General features: G+C 41.9%; 1 long non-coding RNA gene across 1 annotated transcript in view; it reads right to left on the bottom strand.

Moving 5' to 3' along the window:
* Window positions 1-23,122, bottom strand: part of LOC117364316 — a 548,356-nt gene that overhangs the window by 141,267 nt on the left and 383,967 nt on the right. Inside the window, exon 2 of the long non-coding RNA XR_004540210.1 lies at window positions 7,188-7,399. This is a non-coding gene — a long non-coding RNA (uncharacterized LOC117364316). The remainder of the gene's footprint in view (window positions 1-7,187; window positions 7,400-23,122) is intronic.

Genomic DNA, 23,122 nt, shown 5'->3' with positions numbered 1-23,122 from the left:
TCTTCTTGACCTCCCCCTCCCCCACCATCACCACCACCACTGGCAGCAGTTCACTTGGAAGATTCCTGCTCAGCTTAGAGGGAACAGTGGTTAGTGGCATTCTGGATATTCAACAGCAGTATAGATAGTGCTTCAGAATATCCTTCCCAGAATGATTTGGCACTGTTCAGATAGTGCTGGAGCATGGATAGAGGACGCTGTCCAGAAATAAACGTATAACGGCAAAAAGCTCCATATCGTCACTATCCCAATAGTGCTGCAACTTGCTTCTCTATCTGGGCATTCAGGCCCTGATTCTATAAACGGCATCTAAGTCCTGGGCGCCATTCATTGTGATTGTCAATCAACCTCTAGGCGCCATTTATAGAATGACGCACTGCCATGGAGGCCAGGGTTTTCATGGCCTAAATGAGTGCACTTAAGGTAAAGCACCTACCGATGTATAAGTGAATTCACGCCCAAACTCTGCCTCAAATCCACCCTGAATCTACTCTCAACCATTCCTACTTGCCTGTAGGTGCCTTGGTGTAGGCGCCTATCTCAAAGTGGTAGGCGCCTACTAGCAAATTAATTTTTAATTGTTTTTTAATAGTGCTTTTGATTCTCTACACTGATTAAGCCAATTAAAAAAAAAAAAAAGTTTGGTGCCTGGATAGGCCAGGTAGGTCCATTCTAAGCAACTAACAGTAGGCATCTTTTATAGAATCAGGGCATCTGTGACACCGAGCATTCTAAATATTGGCCCTGAATATTCAGAATATTTTAAAATATAGCAAGTGAGGTTTAAAAACATGTTACTTCAGTATTAAGCGAAAAGAGTTTTAGTAACCCTGTCCCTGATATTCAGCGACTGACCAGTTAAATAGCATTTTTGCAGCTAACTGCGAATATTTAGCTGGTTATCTCCTGCTGAATATTTATGGTTAGCGCTTACCAATAAACATGACTTATCTGGTTAGACACAGATTGGATACAATTAGTGGTTAAATTGAACTACATAATACAAGCCCTATCTTTAACAGCTATAATAATAATAATAATAATAATAATAACTTTATTCTTATATACCGCCAACAATCTTGCGACTTCTAGGCGGTTTACAATGAAAAATTGCACAGACATCGAATTACAGAGTGTAGCAGTGAATATCTGATAGTAGCAGCAATAAAAATAATAACAACAGTTTATATATTGCAGGACCGTGAAGTTCCATGCGGTTTACAATGAATTAGAAAAATTCCATAAATTGTGAGGAACATTCATAGTTAGAGATTAGAGGTTAACAGTTTACAAGATCTAAATTGGGGAGGGATTGCGATGGGGGCTATTGTTCTGATTCGTTACCTAGGTATTTCGAGAACAGGTATGTTTTTAGGTGTTTCCTAAATTCACCATAATTGTTTGTGTGTGTAATTAGTTTTTCCAAGTCTTTGCCCCATAAGGCTGCTTGGTATGATAGAAGTTGTTGATGGTGTCTCTTATATTTGCATCCTCTGGCTGGTGGGGAAACGAATTTCTGGTGTGCTCTTCTCTCATGTCTGTTGGTTGGGAATGAGAAGAGATCTGTTATATATTTAGGGGCTAGACCGGATAATACCTTGAAGCAGAGACATCCCAGTTTGAACTTCGTACGTGCCTCCATTGGCAGCCAATGCAGTTAAGCTATAACTTAACTGGTCAGCCACCACATATTGGTTTAGCCGGTTAAGTATTTAGAGCCCCCAAAAATGGATATTGAATTCCGGTCCCTGAAAATGGTCTAGCATTGAATATCCAGGTTTAAGACTGGTGGCAGGCAGTCGAAGTGCCGCCTTTCACCAGTTGAATATTGGGGGGATGGGGGGGAAGGCCTATGCAAGATTTTGTATAGGTTGTCTAAAGTAGTATGCACAATTTTGGGCACATATAGTAGATCTACATATAAACTAATTATTTATTTATTTATTCAATTTTCTATACCGTTCTCCCAAGGGAGCTCAGAACGGTTTACATTAATTTATTCAGGTACTCAAGCAGTTTTCCCTGTCTGTCCCGGCGGGCTCACAGTCTACCTTAATGTACCTGAGGCAAGGGGGGGGGGGGATAAAGGGCTAGATTCACTAAGCAAACCAATTGTGTACCAATCAGTTTGTGAACCCTTTGCAACCTGATTTCCCTCTGACCCGATTCACTAACCTGTGTACCGATCCGATCCTGATCCCTGCATGCAAATGAGGGGAATCGGCATGCAAAGCAGGAAGGATGCAATTCACTAAACTTTCTTCTGGCATACCGACTAGCTGGCCGATCGAAAAACTAGCGACTGGTGAGGACCAATTGCTTGTGCTAAAACCCTGCTCTCTGCCCCGTTTCTCCTGCTCTCTGCCCTGACTTGCCTGTCCTGCTCAGCTCTGATCTGCCTTCCCTTCTCCACAGTGCGAGACCGTGGTTTTAACCCGCGGATTTAAAGCGGGTTAAAACCACAGGCTCGTGAAGTAAAAAAAAAACAAGTCAAATAGTTTTAAAAAAGTAAAAAAGCTCTGCTGGGCACAAAGGGCCAGCGCATGCGCAGACCATCTACAGTCAAGGAAGATGGTCTGCAAATGCTCAAGGATCGCTCTCCAGTGATCCGTGTGGTCTGAAGGGTGCATGCCAATGATCGCCTCCATTTGCATGCAGGCCTTTAGTGAATTTGTCAGCCTGCATGTAATCGGACACGCATCTCAGGTTAGAGATTCACTAAGCAAACTGATCGTATACCGATCGGTTTGTGAGCCATTTGCTTACCTCCTGCAGTATTCACTAACCTGTTTTGCGGATCTGATTCCGATCTGTGCATGCAAATGAGGGGAACTGCATGCAAAGGAGGTAGGGACGCGATTCACTAAACAAATTTCCAAATCCGACTAGGCTGGCCGATCAATCCAAAAAGCAACTGCTGAGGACCAGTCGCTAAAGCCCTTTCCGACTTCCTTCTGCCGCTCTGCTCTCAGCCCTGTCAGCCCCAATCTCCTGCTCCCCCGATCTGCTTGCCTTCCCCGACTGTAGCTGCCCTGATCGCCTGCCTGCCCCGAGCTTCCCTCATCGCCTGCCTGCCGCGACTTCTCTCCTACCCTCCCCCGCAGTGTAAGCCCGTGGTTTTAACCCACAGGCTTTAAGTGGGTTAAAACCACAGGCTGTAAAAAAAGTAAAGAAAAAAAGTGCCTGTCCGGAGGTCCAGTGCATGTGCAGGGATCGCTGTAGAGCGATCCGAGCCGGCAGATGAGGGCGTTCCTCCGATCGCCCTCATCTGCATGTTGCAGTTTTGTGAATTCGTCGGACCTGCCCGGATATTTTGCGGCCTATCTTAAAAAAAAAAGCTGACAGAGCCCTGACAGCAGTGACAGGAGGCTGCTTCTCTTGTCACTACTGTCAGGGCTCAATTCGATTTGTGCAGTCTGTTGGGGTCGTGCCACCGATCACCTCCATTTGCATGAAGATGGTTGGTGAATCGGTCGGCCTGCCTCCAATCGCACACGGATCGGAATGTTAGTGAATCTAGCCCTTAATAAGTTAATATCTCTTCAATAATAAACATTTAATATGTACTTAATAATCAATCTTTAACAGTGAAAGGACATTCATTCCATCATCTTCAAAAATAATATATTACTTACTTAATAGTAAAAAAGCACTTATCTCTTTTTCTTTAAGATACAAATTGATATCAGAATGGGGGGGGGTTCAACGACCGACATGACTCATGTTTTGCATTTGCTGCGTCATGGTCTCTCCCCCTCCTCAGCAAGTACCATGGTCACCTTACATCTTAATTCTTATTGCACTTGAGGTATATAAGTGAATATCAACTGTGTAAGCTGTCAGTTGATAGAACAATTATTGGCCTTAAGAGGCACTTACCCCCTGTTTTACTAAGGTGCGCTAAGCGTTTTAGTGCAAGTTTAGCACACGCTAAATGTGCGCGCTAACTGCTAACGCGTCCATAGACTAACATGCACGTGTTAGCGTTTAGAGGGCACTAAAACGCTTAGCATACCTTTGTAAAAGGAGCCCTTAGTTTGCAGTAATTAGGAGTTAGATATCTTTCTGTCCTACGCCCTCTACTATAATATGAGTGCCGAAATTTCATATGTGCAACTCCAAAGGGAGTGTGTCCATGGGAGAGGCATGAATGGGTCGAGGCATTCCCAGTAATTAGGTGTAATGGTGTAGAAAGCCATATTTGCATGCCTAAATGTCATAGGATGCAACTCTAAAGAGGGTGTGGCCATGAGAGGGCCATGGGTGGGCCAGGAACATTCTCAGAAATCAAGTGATGTTATTGAAAACCGTATTTGCATGTCTAAATTTCATAGGATGCAACTCCAAAGGGGGTGTGGCCATAGTAAGGGCATGGATAGGTCAGGGGCATTCCCAGAAATTAGTTGTGATGTTATCAAAAGCCATATTTACTTGCCTAACTACCATCAGTTGGGCACAAACATTTACAGCAGTCTTTGGCAGGCATAAAGTTAGGTGCACCAAGCTAGAGAATGAAACGGGAACAAATTTTTCCCCATCCCTTGGGAACTCATTTTCCCGCCCCATCCCCACAAGTTCTTTTCCTGCCCCTGCCCAATTTCTGCAAGCTCTGTCCTCATCTGCACAAGCTTCAAACACTTTAAAATCCTAAGTAGCAACATTCTAGAGCTCAGATTGTGATGTCATAATGCTTCATTCCACCAATGCCTAAGCTCCGTCCTCATTTGCACAAGCCTCAAACACTTTAAAATCATAAGTGTTCGAGGCTTGTGCGATTAAAGCAGAGCTTACAGGAACGGGGCACAGACAGGGACAGCGACAAAACTCGTGGGGACGGGACGGGGAAAAATTTGTCCCTATGTCGTTCTCTACAGCAAGCTTGTATTTTTTAAAGGTTGCTCCATGCAGAGCACCCCTTACAGAATACTAGCTTAGCTGATTATCCCCGTGCCTAACTTCGGATACCATTTATTGAATCCCCTCCTTAACAGTAAATGAAAAATGAAGTATCCTTAGGCAGATCCACTTGGCCATCTGGCCTCTTCCCTCCTCTGCAAAGGAATTTATAGCAAATAATGAGTTTGAGCTCACAAGAAGAAAAGCAGCATCTCAAAGCTCTTTCAGCTGAAGACATTTGCCAATCTTTCCATAAAATGAAATCTGCCATGTGGGTAATAAAAGGGCTCACTGACATCCTCTCCTCTTCTTTTTAAATAATGCTGGAGAATTTCATACAATTTGCATTTCTTCAATTATGCCCTTTCAATCACAGTATTACGCTAACTGTGCCTTCAGCGATACTAACTTAACCGTGCTTGCAGTAGATTAAAAGGATGAGCAAGGCAACAGGGAGATAATAAAAGATACTAATACTGATTCTTGACTTTGGGCTGAATTAAATAGGGATCCTGTTCCATTACTTTTCTGGTTGAAGAAAGACTTCCTATAGGTCTGTATTCCCCACAGTTGAAGGTATCGTCTTATGAGCCTCAGCTCTACAGCGCACAGTGTCTTACATTCTGTGCGGAACAAAATGTCTTTTCAGGTCACAATGCAGTTTAGGAAGGGCACCTTTTGCCTAGCCAAAAGAGCAGGAAGTCATAAGAATTTGATTTGTGTTGCATTTTGTTTGCTGCGGGTTGTTTACTGAAATGTCACAGTTTGAAGTAGAAATTAAATGGAATAAGGATGTGCAAAGCAGAGAATGACATGGGGACAAATTTGACCCCGTCCCTGCAGGAACTCAATTTCTCCATCCCTGTGAGTTTTTTCGCCGTCCCTGTTCCATTCCTGTAAAGCTCTGCCTTAACCGCGCAAGCCTCGAACACTTATGATTTTAAAATGTTTGAGCTTGTGCAGATGAGGACGGAGCTTAGGCATGGGTGGAATGAGGCATTATGACATCACAATCTGAGCTCTAGAATGTTGCTACTTATGATTTTAAAGTGTTTGAGGCTTGTGCAGATGAGGACGGAGCTTAGGCATTGGTGGAATGAGGCATTATGACATCACAATCTGAGCTCTACAATGTTGCTACTTATGATTTTAAAGTGTTTGAGGCTTGTGCAGATGAGGACCGAGCTTAGGCATTGGTGGAATGAGGCATTATGACATCACAATCTGAGCTCTAGAATGTTGCTACTTATGATTTTAAAGTGTTTGAGGCTTGTGCAGATGAGAACCGAGCTTAGGCATTGGTGGAATGAGGCATTATGACATCACAATCTGAGCTCTAGAATGTTGCTACTTATGATTTTAAAGTGTTTGAGGCTTGTGCAGATGAGGACAGAGCTTGCAGGAATGGGGCCAGGACAGGAAAAGAACTTGTGGGGATGGGATGGGAAAATGAGTTTCTACGGGAACGAGGAAAAATTTGTCCCTGTGCCATTCTCCAGTGCACAGTGAAAAACATTTTGGTTTGTTCATGGTTCATTTGGCCATTTTTCCCCCTGATCTCCAGATGTTTTTTCAAACCATCACAGATTTTTTTTTTTAATGTTAAAAATGTATGCACGCACTTAATTTTTTCGATATCCATCTAATAAACCAAATTTACACTAATGATTGCACAAAGATGGAATTTTCCTTGAAACTGCATTAAAATTATTGAAATAAATGCTTACCGCAACTTAAAATGGCGTACTGTTGGGAGCACTGAAACTTGCTGTGGTACTTTAGACATGCACATGTACTACTAGTGCGTTAAAAAAAATATTTTTTCATTGAAGGGACATATCTGGGGGTAGGGAGTGGGCATGTCTACTTTAATCAGTTATTTAGTCAGATTACCGTGCGCTGATTAGTGCAGGATTAGCATGTGAGCCCTTTCCACCTACAAAATAGGTGGCTAAAAGGGCTCATACACTAATCTTTTTTAATGGCACATGCTAACGGCAGAATTAGTGTATGGCCATTAATAGAAAAAATAGAAAAATCTTTAATCTTTCTGCAGTGGTAAAAATGGCCTTAGTGCACAGGATAGACCTGAATAAGGGTGCGCTAAGGCCACTTTTTTTTTTTTTTTTTTTACTGCAAATTGGTAAAAGGGCTCCCTTGGAAGAACTGAGCAATAATACTTTATCTTTCATTTTAAAGCAACAGAACCAGCGTGAGCGTTCCATATCTTCAGGAACCTAACAGAAGCGGCAGCATTAGCTGTTTGTTCTGCTCACTTGCTCAGACCTTACCTTCAGTGCCAGGGAATTTCTTCTCGCTCTCTTTCTGCTCGGGGCGTTGTGAAACTCGTCCGTGTTACCGTGAAGTGAAAGTAATACGTGTTGATCTTCCGAATAAATGGAATGTGTTTGGTGGAAATAGATGAAGCCCAAATCCAGATGAGCTGCTGGTTCTTACAGCGACGCTTCTATATAATGACAGGAGCACAGAACCCGGAGCCATCCTGAAAAAGGATGGAAATTGAAATTGCGTTTCAGTACATGAAGCTGTTGAAACAAAGTTCAGCTGTCATTTTGAAGCCTGGGTTTATTTTCTGTAGGATGTTTTGTCTAGACTGGAAAGAGAAAAGTGCTTTTATGTTTGTTTTTAAATATAAAATCAGGGCTATAGAGCTATCCTTGACAATCAGGACCGTGCTATATGAGGGACAATTTTATAACTAGGCACTTCTGGCTGCGTGGTGAGACACTGTTCTATAGCAGTATCTGGGCACCCAGATTGGGCCAGATTCTATATATGGTGCCAGAAAAAATAGGCATGGAAAAATATGCTTGGTGTTATTCTATAAAACCAGTGTCTCTCTAACTGTGTGCCATGGCTTAGTGGTGCACCCCAAAGAGAAGCTAGGTGTGCCCCGAGAAATTCCAGAATTTTACTTTAATTTAAAAAATTTCCTTCAAAAGAAGAATAGATGACATGTACATCACATGCTCATAACATTGACAGACTCTTGTGTATCTGTGTGCGTAAGGATACAACCATCCAGACAAGCATCATTCTTTGACATGATTGGTCTTTGAAAATTAACGTTAAGGTTTCAGCAGACAAAAGTCTGTTGCCTGAAGTTAGGCATGGAAATTAGCACTAAGGGGAGAATTCTATAATCTGCGCCGATATAGGCGGCCGTCGACAGCATATCAATCATGACGCGGCGCCGATTATAGAATTTTGCTTTGTTTTTACACCGGTGCCTTAAATGTAGGCCAGCAATTTTAGAAGCCTACATTTAAGGCGCTGGTGTCGCACTTACAGAAGCACCCAGGGGTGCAAGGCCACTTCAGGTGCAAGCCACGCCCATGCTAGCCTTAGGCATCCTTATGCGCTCCTAAGCACTTCTGTAAGCTTGACACTGCCTTCATATTTTTAGAAACTTGCTTCTGGATTGGTTAGTTAGCCGGTGGTAGGGCGCCCTACCGCCGGCTAACCTTCGGCATGTATTTGAGAATTTTCCCCTCATTGCATTTCTAGAAAGGGTGAACATAAGATTTACTGCTGCTGGGTCAGACCATTGGTCAATCGTGCCCAGCAGTCTGCTCACGCGGCGGCCCTTAGGTCAAATCCAGTGCCCTATTTGAGGCTAGCATTACTTGAGTACGTTCTGGTCCAGCAGGAACTTATCCAACCTTTTCTTGAATCCCTGCTTTCCCCTATAACAACCTCTGGAAGAGTGTTTCAGATTTCTACCACTCTCTGGGTGAAGAAGAACTTCCTTTCGTTTGTACGGAATCTATTCCCTTTTAACTTTAGCGAGTGCCCTCTGGTTCTCTTCACCTCTGAGAGGGTGAACAATCTCTCTTTCTCTAAGTAAATTCCCTTCAATATCTTGAATGTTTTGATCATGTCCCTTCTCAGTCTCCTCTTTTCAAGGGAGAAGAGGCCCAGTTTCTCTAGCCTCTCATTGTACGGCAACTCCCCCAGTCCCTTAACCATTTTTGTCACTCTTCTCTGGACCCTTTCGAGTAGTACTATGTCCTTTTTCATGTATGGCGACCAGTGTTGGACGCAGTATTCCAGGTGGGGGCGCACCATGGCCCGGTACAACGGCATGATAACCTTTTCAGATCAGTTTGTGATCCCCTTCTTAATCATTCCTAGCATTCTGTTCACCTTTTTCGCTGCCGCCATGCATTGCACTGATGGTTTCATTGACATGTCTACAAACTCCCAAGTCTCTTTCCTGGGGGGGTCTCTCCGAGTATAGTACCAGACATCCTGTATTCATGCATATGATTTTTGTTACCGACATGCCTCACCTTGCACTTATCCACGTTGAACCTCATTTGCAAAAAATTGTGCTTAGATTTTTTTTTATAGCACCTATTTTGAGCGCTGTTCGCTGGATCCAGCCCTGTGCCATTTACATGCTCTCCTATAGAATAGTACTTAGGTACCCTGCTAGCATTTACATGCTTACCTGCAAAAGTGCTATTTATTTGTGCACACAAAGGACACATGAACGCAGACACCCAGTTGTAGAGTTGTCCATCATGTAATGTAATGTAATGTAATTTATTTCTTATATACCGCTACATCCGTTAGGTTCTAAGCGGTTTACAGAAAATATACATTAAAATTAGAAATAAGAAAGGTACTTGAAAAATTCCCTTACTGTCCCCAAGAAAAAGGTACATCTGCCTTTCTCAGAGGTCCTTTTACGAAGCTGTAGTAAGCACTAATGTGTGCTCACCGCAGGTCAAAATGGCAGCACCACGGGATATGCTCAGGCATCCCATGGTAGTTTGGGGATTGGCGTGCTTCCCACATGCTAAGAAATAGATTTTGTTTTTAGCGCAGGGCGTATTTGGGGCATGGAGTGGGCATGCCCTGTGCTAATCAGTCAGCGCAGTTACATTGCCGAACACTTAGCGCGTGGTTCACACAAGAGCCCTGACTGCCTACAAAATAGGTGACGGTAATGGCTGATGCGCTAATGGCCACATGATAATTTTGAAATTAGCACATGGCCGTTTTAGTCACATTAAACGGTGACCTAAGCACAGGGGAAACACGTGCTAATAATAGCACAGGCCACCTTTCAGCACAGCCTAGAAAACCTGAGGTTTTAGAAAAATAAATGATTTAAACATGGACTTCTATTTCCCTTTACAAAATTGTCTGTCTGAAAGCTCCACATAAATTTGTATAGATATACATGTATTTTAAATCATGATGCACTGCACATTATCCTCCCCGTGCTGGTGATGTTGACATTATTCTGCTACACAGTGCATATCTATGCTTGTGGTATTGAAGTTGTACTTGCCACGCAGTGCATATTGCCCTCCCCCCCCCCCTGCTTTTGTGGATGGGGGTGTACCTGCTGTGCTTGCAGAATAAGCCCCTATGCTTGTGTTATAGGAATTATACCTGCTGCACAGTTATGAGTTCTCTATACTTGGTTTGCATCATCTTGCTTTTTAAAAGTTCACCAAGTATATTCAATGCCTTTTTGGATTCTTCCCTAGTTTGGGGTTTTCATCACCACCCTTTCCATGGAAAAATATTTCCTGATGTTGTGTGAAGCCGCTCTTAGCTGTACCCTTCTCCTCCACTGACAATGAATATGCACAAGATAGATTTGCATATCAAGGAGGCAGTGTATGCAAATCCATCTCATGCATATTCATTGTGGATATCCTGAAAACCTAACCTGCCTGTGGCTCTCGAGGACCGGAATTGCCTACTCCTGCTCTAGGGTATACAAATTTAGGATCTCCAGTTATGTTTCTATGTAATATATATACTCCAGTAACCTTCAGAATCTTTACTATGAAAAGTCTTAAGAAGGTTCAGTTTATTTACTATACCGCAAACATAGAACCAAAGTAAATCTAAACGGTTTACAATAAAATGTAAAAATAATTTTTAAAAATGAATAAAAAAAACCAAGAATAAAAAAATAAAATAAAATAGGGTAGGAAAAAATAGACTAAACAGTAAGACAACCATAGAAACATCAGGAAAGTAACAAAAGAGGAAAGGTTGGGGAGAGGGAAGGCATTAACGATGTGGTTAAGGATGGAACAGAAAAAAATTGAGTTCTTAAACCTGTCCTGGGCCAGTCAGGTTTTCAAGATATCCCTAATGAATATGCATGAGGCAGATTTGCATGCCTGTCTCCTCTGCTATATGCAAATCTGCCTCATGCATATTCATCGGGGATATCTTGACAACCCGACTGGCTGGGGGTCCCCCAGGACAGGTTTAAGACATTAGGACTCAAGTTCTGTATTTCAGAAGCCAGGTGCAGTGTACGATGCATCAAAGGTCAGTGAACAATGAATAATATCCATTTTATTCCTTCCTCCTCCGCCCCCTTAAGAAAGTTCACGTGTAGCCTCAGACTGAATGCAAAGGACAAATCCAGATTGTTCAATTAAAACACGGCATAAAACTGTAAGAGTCCCTGAATGAGAAATATTGATAGGCGATATATCTTATCTCTCTTTCCTGCCTCCTGCTTGTCTGTCTATCTCGGCACGGGGAAAGTCAATAAAAATGATTAGACTTGGCATCTCACAAATGTACAGCCTTAAACCATGAACCAGTAATGCTGTGCGGGAAAAATTTTTTTCTGACCTTTTCAAATTACATTCAACCATCTGGGGAATTTCTCAGTCACTAGAGGTAATAAGGTTCAATCCGTTTTACTGGTTGGCTTCAAATTCAGTTCCTCAGAAGCTCTAACTTATCTACTCGTTTTATCTCGGCATTGGCAATCATTCAGTACTGTAATCCACGAATCTAATCTTTTTTCTCCCCCGTCTCCCTCCTTCTCATTTCCGCGTCCCCCAAAACTCAGGTTTTGCTAAAGGATCACATTGTGAAACATACAACCATGAAAGAATCTCCATTTATTGCACCGTCTGAAAAAAGAAATATTAGCATGGGAGACTAAGTTGGTATGTTGCCTTTTGAGAGGCCTTTGTTGAATTTAATTAGCTTTTAGATTTCATCTTCTCAATTTTCACCACCCAATGTGATGTATGCTTCAGCGACTTCCCAAACTTTGCCTCGCCATCGGCGTCCTCTAGAATATTAAGAAGAAAAGAAAAAAAAAAGGTCTTTTATGTTAAATTGATTTCACTTTGGTTTTTATTATCTGAGCCCAAATGCAATAGACACAGTCACCCGGCAAGTGAGTGAATCATCCAAGTGAGACGCACAAAGAGGCAGCTGTGTTGGCTCAGTCTCTACTGCGCTTCCAGAAGTAGAACAGAAGAGAGACGTAGAGAATGCATTTTTGAGTCTTGTAAGAATGCAAGGTTTTGTACCTATTTTAAAAGCACATTTGGTTTTCAGCGTGTGATGCAAAGTGTGATTTGCCTGACAACATAGCATGGTGTTCGTGCTACGGCACTTTTTAGCAGCAACCAAAATAACAAAGCATAATTCTTTTCTTTTGATTTTGTTTTTTCCTTTTGATTCCTTCCTACTAGTGACTTATGTATGAGACTTGGAATGCTGGCTGAGAGTTCTAATGACTTGGATGTATCTGGCACTGAGTTTTGGCCTGGAGGATATATGTAACTAAATACCTGTGGAAGGAAAGTTTTTGATGGGAATCGGTAAGCATTCTTTTGTTACCAACCATTTTTGCTCTTGTTTTCGTGGGGATGTAACCTGTCCCGTTTCATAGTAGGAAATTGTGGTTTGCAATGCATGTATATCAAATACCCATTAGAAACATCTGTTTTATGAATTGCTCATACAGAGGTCTGCTCACCACAGAGGTAATTGCCAATTAATGCTCATAGTTACTGCTTGGTAAACTGTAGTACAATATTTAGAAATGTAGGAAGGACTTGTAGGAAAGTCTTGCTGCAGTATTGTCTGTATCTTAGTCGATAAGTTGTTTTTGGGGGTTTTTTTTGTTTTTTTTTTAATGTTGCTCCTTGAATTTCTTTCCTGCTGTTAAAATCAGATGACAAATTGTTTTTAGAGCTGTCTAATTCATTTTAGTGTCTGAGGTATCATACCGACACACACACACACACACAGTGGCAAACCCAGGTCACAAGTACCCGGCAAGATCCCAAGGAATAGAACAGAGTTTATGCTGCTTATCCTAGGAACAGGCAGTGGATTTACCCAAGTCCATCTTAATAATGGCATTATGGAATTTTCTTTTAGGAAATTATCCAAACCTTTTCAAACCCTGCTAAGCTAACTGCTTTCACCACATTCTCTGGCAATGAATTCCAGAGTTTAATTATACCTTGAGTGAAGAAATAGTAAATCTACACGCTTCTGCCAAAAGTGAAAAAGTATATGTGTTGCCCATTATGAAGTCAACAGTTAAATTTGTTGCATTTCTGCAAACCCTGTGCGTATATTTTACCTGGAGGGTTTGCTGGAATCAAAATAAAACAAAGCAGATAGTTTTGCTTTGATTATCACTCCATAAGAGTACCTGCACAAATTTGCACATGACTTTTTTTTCAAACCAAATGTGTGTAGTTTGGATTATTTAATGATGGGGGTCATTTATTAATGTTTAACATATACTAGCAACATTATTGTTCCACATGGGCCCTGATTTCATTATATTTTAGTCAACATATCGCCTGCACTATCCACCACTCTAGGTGGCATACATAATTAACATGAATAATATGAAAATACATCACACCAGCATATATTGTTTATCATTTATTGATTTGATATGCCACTTCTTTCATAAACGAGTCAAAGAGGTTTACAGAAATGTACAATTTGTAATATATCTAATCTAATCCTTACCCCCTCTTTTACAAAGGTGCGCTAAGCTTTATAGGGTGCGCTAAATATTAGCTCATGCTAAACGCCAACACATGCATGTTATCCTATGGACGAGTTAGTGGTTAGTGCACAGTGCATGCTAAAATGCTTAGCACGCCTTTGTAAAAGAGGGCCTTAGTCTTATATACTGTAACTGGTTTAAAGAAAGGTTTGGAAAAGTTCCTGGAGGAAAAGTCCATAGTCTGTTAGTGAGAAAGACATGGGGGAAGCCACTTCTTGCCCTGGATCGGTAGCATGGAATATTGCTACTCCTTGGGTTTTGGCCAGGTACTAGTGACCTGGATTGGCCACCATGAGAACGAGCTACTGGGCTTGATAGACCATTGGTCTGTCCCAGTAAGGCTATTCTTATGTTCTTGATCATCTCCTAAAAAAAATAGGAGCTCGATTCAGTTTACATAAATAGATCACAAAGAAAGATCCGTTAACATTCATTGGAGCTATTGTCTAAGAAGCGATGACACATAGTGGTTTTTAAGGTTTTGCAAAAGATCTGAAGAGATAAACACGATCGAATTTGAGGAGGTAGTCCATTCCATATCGCAGATAGTAAGTACGGAAAGGAGTATGAAATTTTACTACTGGACTTGATTCCTCTCAATGATGGAAAAGAGAGCTTTATACATGTGAGTTGTTCTTATGCCTGAAGATCTCATGATGTTTAGAGATAAAGGCATCAAAGGAACAAATAGTCCATGTAAAATTTTAAAGACTACAGTCACATCTGAATTGAAATGGAAGCCAATGTAGTTTCCTCAGCAGAGGTGACATGTGCTAACTGTTATTAAATAAGCCCCACACAATGTCTCCCTGACCTGTTTCTACCCTGACAACTCCTCCAAAACCCCACAAGGATGGGCAATCAAGAAAGTTAAAATAAATAAATAAATGCAAACAGATTTCTACAAATAAAACAGCATTTTATAAATGGAAAAGACCTTGAAAAAAGCCACAGCATGATGGCTGAAACGTCGGTTCCACTTATTCAGACATGGCTCCTTTTACTAAGATGCGCTATGGATGCATTAGCGGTTAGCGTGCAATTAGATTTAGCGCACATTAAATGCATGCTAAAATGCTTAGCGCATCTCAGTAAAACAGGGGGTTAATAAACTTAAAGGTAATATAAAAAAGCTGGGGAGGGGACACCAAATGCTTTTCTAATGGGCCCTGAAAAATATATTGAAAATTATTAAGTTTATTAAGTATTGACCAATGAGGAGGCTTGCTGCAATAAACTTGAACTTTACATGAAATATGCCGTTTGAATGTAGCCGCTGAGATCATTATGGAAATGTATTGCAAAATAATGAAATATGCTAAATGAAGTGCTTATGAATCATTGAGAAAAAAGTTGCGTGCATAAGTTGGATGTAAGAGTGCAGCTCTTTGATTGGATTGTTATATCAACTTTTGCTTCACTCAGAAAAGAATATATTGGGAGAGAGTATTTGGTGATTATCAATACATTACAAGTTGGCACATATTTAAGTCCATGCCATCTTATTGATGCCCTCACTTATTCAAACTCACAACTTTATAAGTCATTTTCCACATGTAAAACATTCTTTACATGTGGAAAATGTTCTATAAAATTGCCTCAATTAAGGGAAATGATTTGTTCAGAAAAGGACATGTGAGCGCATCGGTGGCATTTTCAAATTTCTGCACACAATTTTCTAGGAAAATTTTACCACGTGGGGAAAACAAAACAAAACACACAGATACAAACTGCAGAGTATATATATATATATAAATTAGTGCAAAGCCTGTGGTAAACACTGTGTACGTCCTTTGTCTCCATGTGGACAGTTTAGAAAATGTCCCCCATATGTAGATCTCAATCATGGCAGCTCGACAGCGAATCCAAGACAAAAAAAAAGAGAACTGCAGACCACTGTACAAGATGCAGGCAGTGTTTATTCCAATACACAATTCGTTGCGTACAAATGGACCACCTTATAACAGGTAAAGGGATCTGACATGGTCCGTGTTTCAATCAACACATCCACAAATGCTTTCTGACCTTTTAGGCCCTCTTTTACTAAGGTGCGCTAACCGATTAGCGCACGCTAATCGATTTAGTGCGTGCTAAATGCGTGCAGTCTACGGACGTGTTAGCGTTTAGCGAGTGCTATTCAGTTAGAGCACCTTAGTGAGAGGGGGTTAGTTTAACATCCCATGACCTACATGGCAATGTTCATAATTGCATATATGACATCATTAGACACCATTAGGTCCTTGGAATGCACATTTTATCTTAGCACTTCTATTTTATAATGTTTTCGTACACAAGATGTGCACTTATCATAACTCTGCATGGGGTTTCCTTTGAATGACCCCCCCCCCCAATCACAGACCATTTACCACCACATGACAATATTTTACACTTTTCCACTGGTTCCAATTTTCCACATATTTTGTGCCGGCACCATTATTCACCATCACACTGATATACACTTTAGTGGGTGACCCATCAAATGCGTGCACGACAATCGCGCCCCGACAATTGTGCGCACGACAAATGCATACACTGAATGTGTCAAATGCGCCCCGACAATTGCGTTCCCCAATCACAATCCACAGCGAGCAGATACTATTTTGAGGGGGGGTGGGGGGTCACAAGAACAAAATTTTTATCACGGCCTCCAAATAGTTGTTTTTAGCCTCTTAACCCCTGCCCTATTGTGTGTAGCTTTTTTTATGTACTTCTTTTCTATAATAATTTTGCAGCTCTATCCCTCCCTTCCTGTACCTCTAGTAAGTCATGTTGATGTCATTTATTGTTGGTCTATCCCTGATTTTACTATTATGTAAATCGCTTAGAAAGTTGATAAGCATTGCATCAAAATTTTATTAAAACTTGGATTTTTGATAATCGAATTTTAAGCAAGTCCAAGAGTGTATCAATATACAAGCAAGTGTCGATATACAATATAATTGAATGTAACAGTAAAGAAAAAGCACAAGAACCAATATGTTGAATATAGGGGTCCTTTTACTAAGGTACGTTAACTGATTTAGCGCATGCAAACGATTAGAGGCACTAAATGCTGACCAGTGCAACTCGAGAAAAACGAGGAGAGAAATCCTATAATTTGCAAACTCTCCTCCAACAATGCAACGCAGTTGGGAAAAAGGATGGGTACATAATTGAGCATGCCTGTCAGACTTGTCAGAAAAAAAAGAAGAGATAAGTTTAATAATGTATAAGGTTGTACCAGCAATACTTCCAATTGGGCCCAGTGAGATTGGGTAAAAGGTTTAATCCAACATTGGATAGCTCTGAGGCAAGCTGTCCAGTAATACCAAAGTGGATTGGGAAGCCCCAGATCCCCTAATTGTTTAAGTAAGAATAGTAAATTAGATCGAATGAGGAGTCTCTTCTTTTGCCAGATATATTAAAGCTTGACATTATAGTTTAGCAAAAAATCCCCTTAGTAAAGAAATAGGTGAATTAGTAATTAGAAAGAGTAGCTTCAGAAAAAATAAATAAAAATATTGAGCCTACCTAACCAGGAAATAAATCCTTCCTTATTTTCAAATGATAAATCTTTATCCCTAAGCATTTGCAACAATTTTACACGTGTAGATACAGTAATTAGAAACATATATCCCCAAATAACAAAATTGAGAGGTTCATCACAAACCAGATAAAATGGAATGATAAGAATGCATCAGAGAATGGGAATTACTGGGTGTAATTACAGATTTTTCAAAATTGACCATGTATCCTGAGACTATGCCAAACTCTTTGATGGCAGCAAACGAGGCAAGAAAAGAGCTGTTCAAGTCCCTTAGATACATTGAAATGTTGCCACCATATAATGATAGTTTATACAATTGCTCTATTTTTTTTGTAATTATATGGTTGACTATCAAAATGGTACCATATGGAACATATATTGCCTAGAGTTAATGACCTTCATAAAGGATAGTCATTGGCTTTTATTCTGGCCCTTATGGTGATTTCTCCAAGGGATCAAGTGATGGGATGTCTGCTCTGTTACTCTGGTTCTCTCTGTGTTTTGTTATAAATTAAGATATAGAATTATTTGGTTTCTCCATAGAATTATTCTAGGCATGGTCAATATAGGAAAACAAATTTGTTAGATTTATTTATCATGATAAACAGCATTGGACTTCAAGGAAGTACTGGGATAACCTGAATGGAGAGGCAATTACTATCCTGTACAGCATTGGTTCAATAACATTAGGGACCAAGAGGGTTAGTGCGATCCGCATGACAGGACCAGCATTTTCTATTAGGATAGAGAAATTAGGTTGTTCTAGCAGCCTCACTACTTTGGTTGTTGTAGAGAGTTTAATAGAACGTGGAAGAAAGGAGCCTGTGTGTTGGTTTAGCAAGTTCAGGGATATCAGAACCTGGAGTGTCTTCCTAGCAGAAGTGGTAGAGGCCATCTCTGCAGCATACTTGTGGGCACTCTTGGCATGGATGTGGAAAACAGTGGTGGTTATAGTGGAATGTTCCAGAAGTTTAACAGAATATTCAGGGAAAGGGGAGTTGGTATAGGATTGTATAGGGGAGTTCATATATACATCTACTTAAATTGGACAAATGCCACCTGGAAAGACTGGATGGACTATTTTAGTCTTTATGTGCCAATATACTCTCAACTGTAGAGTAGAGGAGTATCTTAATGGATAGTGTAATGGACTGAGAATCAGGGAAGCTGGGTTCAGTTCCCACTGTAGCTCCATGTGACTCTGGGCAAGGCACTTAACCCTCCTTTGCCCCAAATCCAAAATAACATAAAAACATGATGGCAGATAAAGGCCAAATGTCCCATCCAGTTTGCCCATCCGCAGTAACCATTATCTCTTCTTCTCTCTAAGAGATCCCAGGTGCCTATCCCAGGCTTTCTTGAATTCAGACGCAGTCTCTGTCTCCACCACCTCTTCCGGTAGACTATTCCACACATCTACCACCCTTTCTGTAAAAAAGTATTCCTTAGATCAGGGGTGTCCAACCTGCGGCCCCGTGAAGTATTTTGTTTGGCCCCGGTCGAGGGCGATGCAGTGTTTTCCTCTGCTGTCCCCCGGTGTTTACTGTCTTGCTGGCTCCCTCCTTTGTCTTGCTGCAGTGTTTGTACATTTGTGCAGAAAATTTTTTTCGGCCAATGCGGCCCAGGGAAGCCAAAAGGTTGGACACCCCTGCCTTAGATTACTCCTAAGTCTCTTAACTTCATCCTATGCCCTCTCATGCCAGAGTTTCCTTTCAAATGAAAGAGACTTGACTCATGCGCATTTATATCAAGTAGGTATTTCAACGACTATCATATCTCCCCTCTCCCACCTTTCCTTCAAAGTATACAGATTGAGATCTTTAAGTCTGTCCCCATACACCTCATGACAAAGACCACATACCATTTTAGTAGCCATCCTCTGGGTTAACTCCATCCTTTTTATATATTTTTGAAGGAGAGGTCTCCAGAATTGTACACAATATTCAAAATGAAGAATAACCAGAGTATTATACAGGGACATCAATACCTCCTTTTTCCTACTGACCATACCTCTCCCTATGCACCCTAGCATCCTCTTATCTTTCGCTGTCACCTTTTCAACCTGTTTGGCCACCTTAAGATCATCACATATAATCACACCCAAGTCCCGCTCTTTCGTCGTGCACATAAGTTCTTTTACCCCCCTAAATTGTACTGTTCCCTAGGGCTTTTGAAGCCCAAATGTTTGGCCTTGCAATTCGTAGCATTAAATTTTAGCTGCCAAATTTCAAACCATTCTTCAAGCTTTGCTAGGTCTTGCTTCATGTTATTCACAGCATCCAGGGTGTCTACTCTGTTGCTGTTTGTGGTATCATCCGCAAAGAGGCAAATCTTACCCGACAGCTCCTCAGCAATATCATTTATAAAAATGTTAAAAGAACAGACCCAAGAACAGAACCTTGAGGCACACCACTGGTGACATCCCTTTTCTCAGAGCGATCTCCATTGACCACTACCCTTTGTCACCTTCCACTCAACCAGTTCCTGACCCAGCTGCTTTGATTGTAACCACAAAAGAGTAATATATCAAGTTGCATTCTTTTTCCCTTCCCTAAATGTAGGTATCAAATTATACCACAGACAACCAGTAAGGTCAGTAATAGAGAATGACACGGTGGATGTTACCTGCGGCTAGTCGCGAGTAGCCACGGGTAACCTGCCAAAACGGTGGAGGGGGAAAGGTGCTCACTGCAGGTACGGGGACAAAGCCATCCACCGCCTCGTGGAGCGGTGAATGGCCTTGTCCCTGCAGTCAAGGGAGGGAACATGCACGGTCACTGATCACGTGCGGCCCCCTCCCTCCTTCCTACCTACCCAAATCTATCTGTCTACCTCCCTCCCCCTTACCTTCGCAGCATGTTTTAAGGTTTCAGACTTGTTGAAAGCCACTGGAGCGTACGTGCACTCACGTGTGTGTGTGGGCAGAAATTTCTCCTCTGACGCAACTCCCGGTTGCATCAGAGGAGAAGCTTCTGCCCACATACGCACACAACTGCATGAACACTCCGGCGGTTTTTAACAAGTCTGAAACCTTAAAATGCGCCGAGAAGGTAAAGGGGAGGGAGGGAGATGCACGGACCGCGTGAGCGGTGCCGAAGGATAGTGAGGTGGCGAGAAGGAAGGGTGGATGCTATGGGGACAGGGTGGTGACAGGGGCAGATTTTTTCCCCCTGTCATTCTCTAGTCAGTAAAACTCAGTAGATTGATTTAAAGAGTAGCTGTTCAGATGAGAACTAGAGATTGATATCAGCAGGTGCTTTTTTCCTTTCTACTTTACTGTATTCAGAAATAATTAATTGAAAACCTTGGCTTTACAGAATGATTGAGTTTCTTTTTAAATTGATATTCCCTTTGGAGGTTTTCTAATGATACTTTTCTAATGATACCTAGATCACAAAGAAGTGTGGAGCCTTTCAAGCTACAGAAAGAACTTAACCTAAATCAGAACCATGATAGAAGACTGACCATTATCAAAATAGCATCAACTAAGATAAAGTCGTGCCCTCCCCCCCATAGAAAGCTAATTGATATTAAATTAAGCTTCTGTGCAAAAATAACATCAAAAACAATTCTCCTCCGGTAAGGCAATATTTGCAAAGTGCAATGAGCTTCCTTCATTGTCTAGTTGAAATGTTTACTTTTAATCTCAGAGCACCAGCCTGCCGTCCTTCACGTGAATTTATCATGAATCAAAAGAGGTTCGCTGTTTTTCTTTTATAAAATAAGTTTCCCATGACCACCCAGTTCACCCTTTGTGGCCCCCATTGTGTGTGTCTTATTAGGTAATTTTTGTTGTAGTACTCATATGACCCCTCCCCCTCCTTGCATGTTTGGATTATCTCTGCATTCACTTGTTTACCCCTGTGTTCTTTTTGTCTAAGTTAAGTTAGATTTCTATACTACAAAATCGTGTTGATCTCTCAGGTGATGGAATATCAAATGCAAGAGAAATAAATTAATACATTAGGCTCGACTGGCTAGTGGAACATCAAGTTGGCCTCATGCCACTAAGATTAAACACTAAAGACAAACAGGCTGATCTTGAAAGAGATTTAAATGGGCAGGAGAGGCTCCTGCCTGCTTAAATTCTCTGGGGCCGCCTCCCCCCCTCCCCTTCCCCCCCTCCCCAATATTCTGCAGCACTAAACCGGGCAGAGTCACTGAAAATGGCCTCTAACTGCTCACAAAAAAAGTAGGTAGGTCAAGGGTGGAATAAGGGGATGGTCTTAGGGAGGAGTCTTGGGTTATACGGGTACCAGTAACATTCAACGCTAGAATCCTCGTAGCTAACTAGTCTAATTTAGGACAGCTCAAAAGCTGACACTGAATATCACTGAATACACCCCCTTACAAATCCCTTCCCTCTCCCTAGTTGCAATGATTTTCCTTACTCCCCCCAGGAGATCCTATCCCCTCTGCGGTATAGGCAGGCCGCCCCGGGCTTATCTGGTGGTCTATGAAGGTACCCTTCCTCTTGTGCCCACAAAGAAAATGGCTGCTGTGATTTCTCTCGGCAGTTCACAGTACTTTTGCGGCACCATGAGAGATGGCAACCATTTTCTTCTAGCGGCTACTAGGGGAAGGAACAAGTGGCCTTCACTTCTGCCCCCAATGACCCCCAGGGCAACCAGGGACATAAGATCCGGTATAAAGTGGAGCCTACCTGTACTGTGGGATTGGGAGTTCAATCTCGAAGGGAGGGAGATCATTGCGGCGGGCTAGGAGGGAAGGGGAGAGGGAAGGTGGGGGCTTTGAAAGGGGATCAGGGAGCTTACAACCCCCCCAAAAATTAATTTATGTGGCTCCTTGCCAATATTTAGCTAGGGTCCCCAAAACTCTCCTATGTGGGTCCTGACTAATACCGTGTTTCCCCGAAAATAAGACCTACCCCAAATTTAAGCCCTAGTTAAGATCAACAACCACAGCCCCTCCCTCCTCACGAATGTCCCTGACACTCCCTGACTCCATTCCTAGTTAAAAAAATAAAAAATCCAGGCTTCCACTATTTCTGGGCTGCTGCCCACCAGCAAGAGGAGAAGATAAATACATACCCCAAAAAATCAGACTCGTCAATTCAGCGATCCCCCCCAACCCTGGTGAGATCTAACATAGCTCTGCTCTGAGGCCTCCTAAAGCAGCAGCGACATCATCAGTGACGTGGCAGAGGGAAGGCCACAAAGTGGCCGCCACTGTTTTTGGATGCCGTGGAGGCTGCCTGCAAAAATGGCACCGGTTGCCTGTCAGTCATGTTACAGCACTGTTTGCAGAATCATGGCTAATGCCAAAGGTAGGTGCTAGAGTATGACACGGGGATAAATTTGTCCCCATCCCGCCCTGCGAGTTTTGTCACTGTTCCTGTCCCCGCCCCATTCCTGCAAGCTCTACCTTAACCGCACAAGCCTCAAACACTTATGATTCTAAAGAGTCTGAGGCTTATGCAGATGAGGATGGAGCTTAGACATTGGTGGAATGAGGCATTATGACATCACAATCTGAGCTCTAGAATGTTGTTTGAGGCTTGTGCAGATGAGGCCAGAGCTTGCAAGGATGGGGCAGGGACAGGAAAAGAACTCGCGGGGATGGGACAGAAAAATGAGTTCCCACGGGGATGGGAAAAAATTTGTCCCCGTGTCATTCTCTAGTAGGTGACAAAAAATGTAAGCCAAGGTTTTGAAGGTCTACATTATCAGCGCCTATCTTTGACATAGATCGCATCTACAGAGGCACCTATGGTAATTTCCAGTGCAAACCACGCCTACTTTGATCTTAGGCACTGCTAGGCAACTCTGTAGATGTGATGTCGGCACCATTTTTTTTAATGAGTTTTTAATTGTTTTTTTTAATTGGCTCAGACAAAT

The sequence above is a fragment of the Geotrypetes seraphini genome, chromosome 7 (genome assembly GCF_902459505.1).
Source record: "Geotrypetes seraphini chromosome 7, aGeoSer1.1, whole genome shotgun sequence".
Lineage (NCBI taxonomy): Eukaryota > Metazoa > Chordata > Amphibia > Gymnophiona > Dermophiidae > Geotrypetes > Geotrypetes seraphini.
This window is presented reverse-complemented; position numbering and strand designations above follow the sequence as displayed.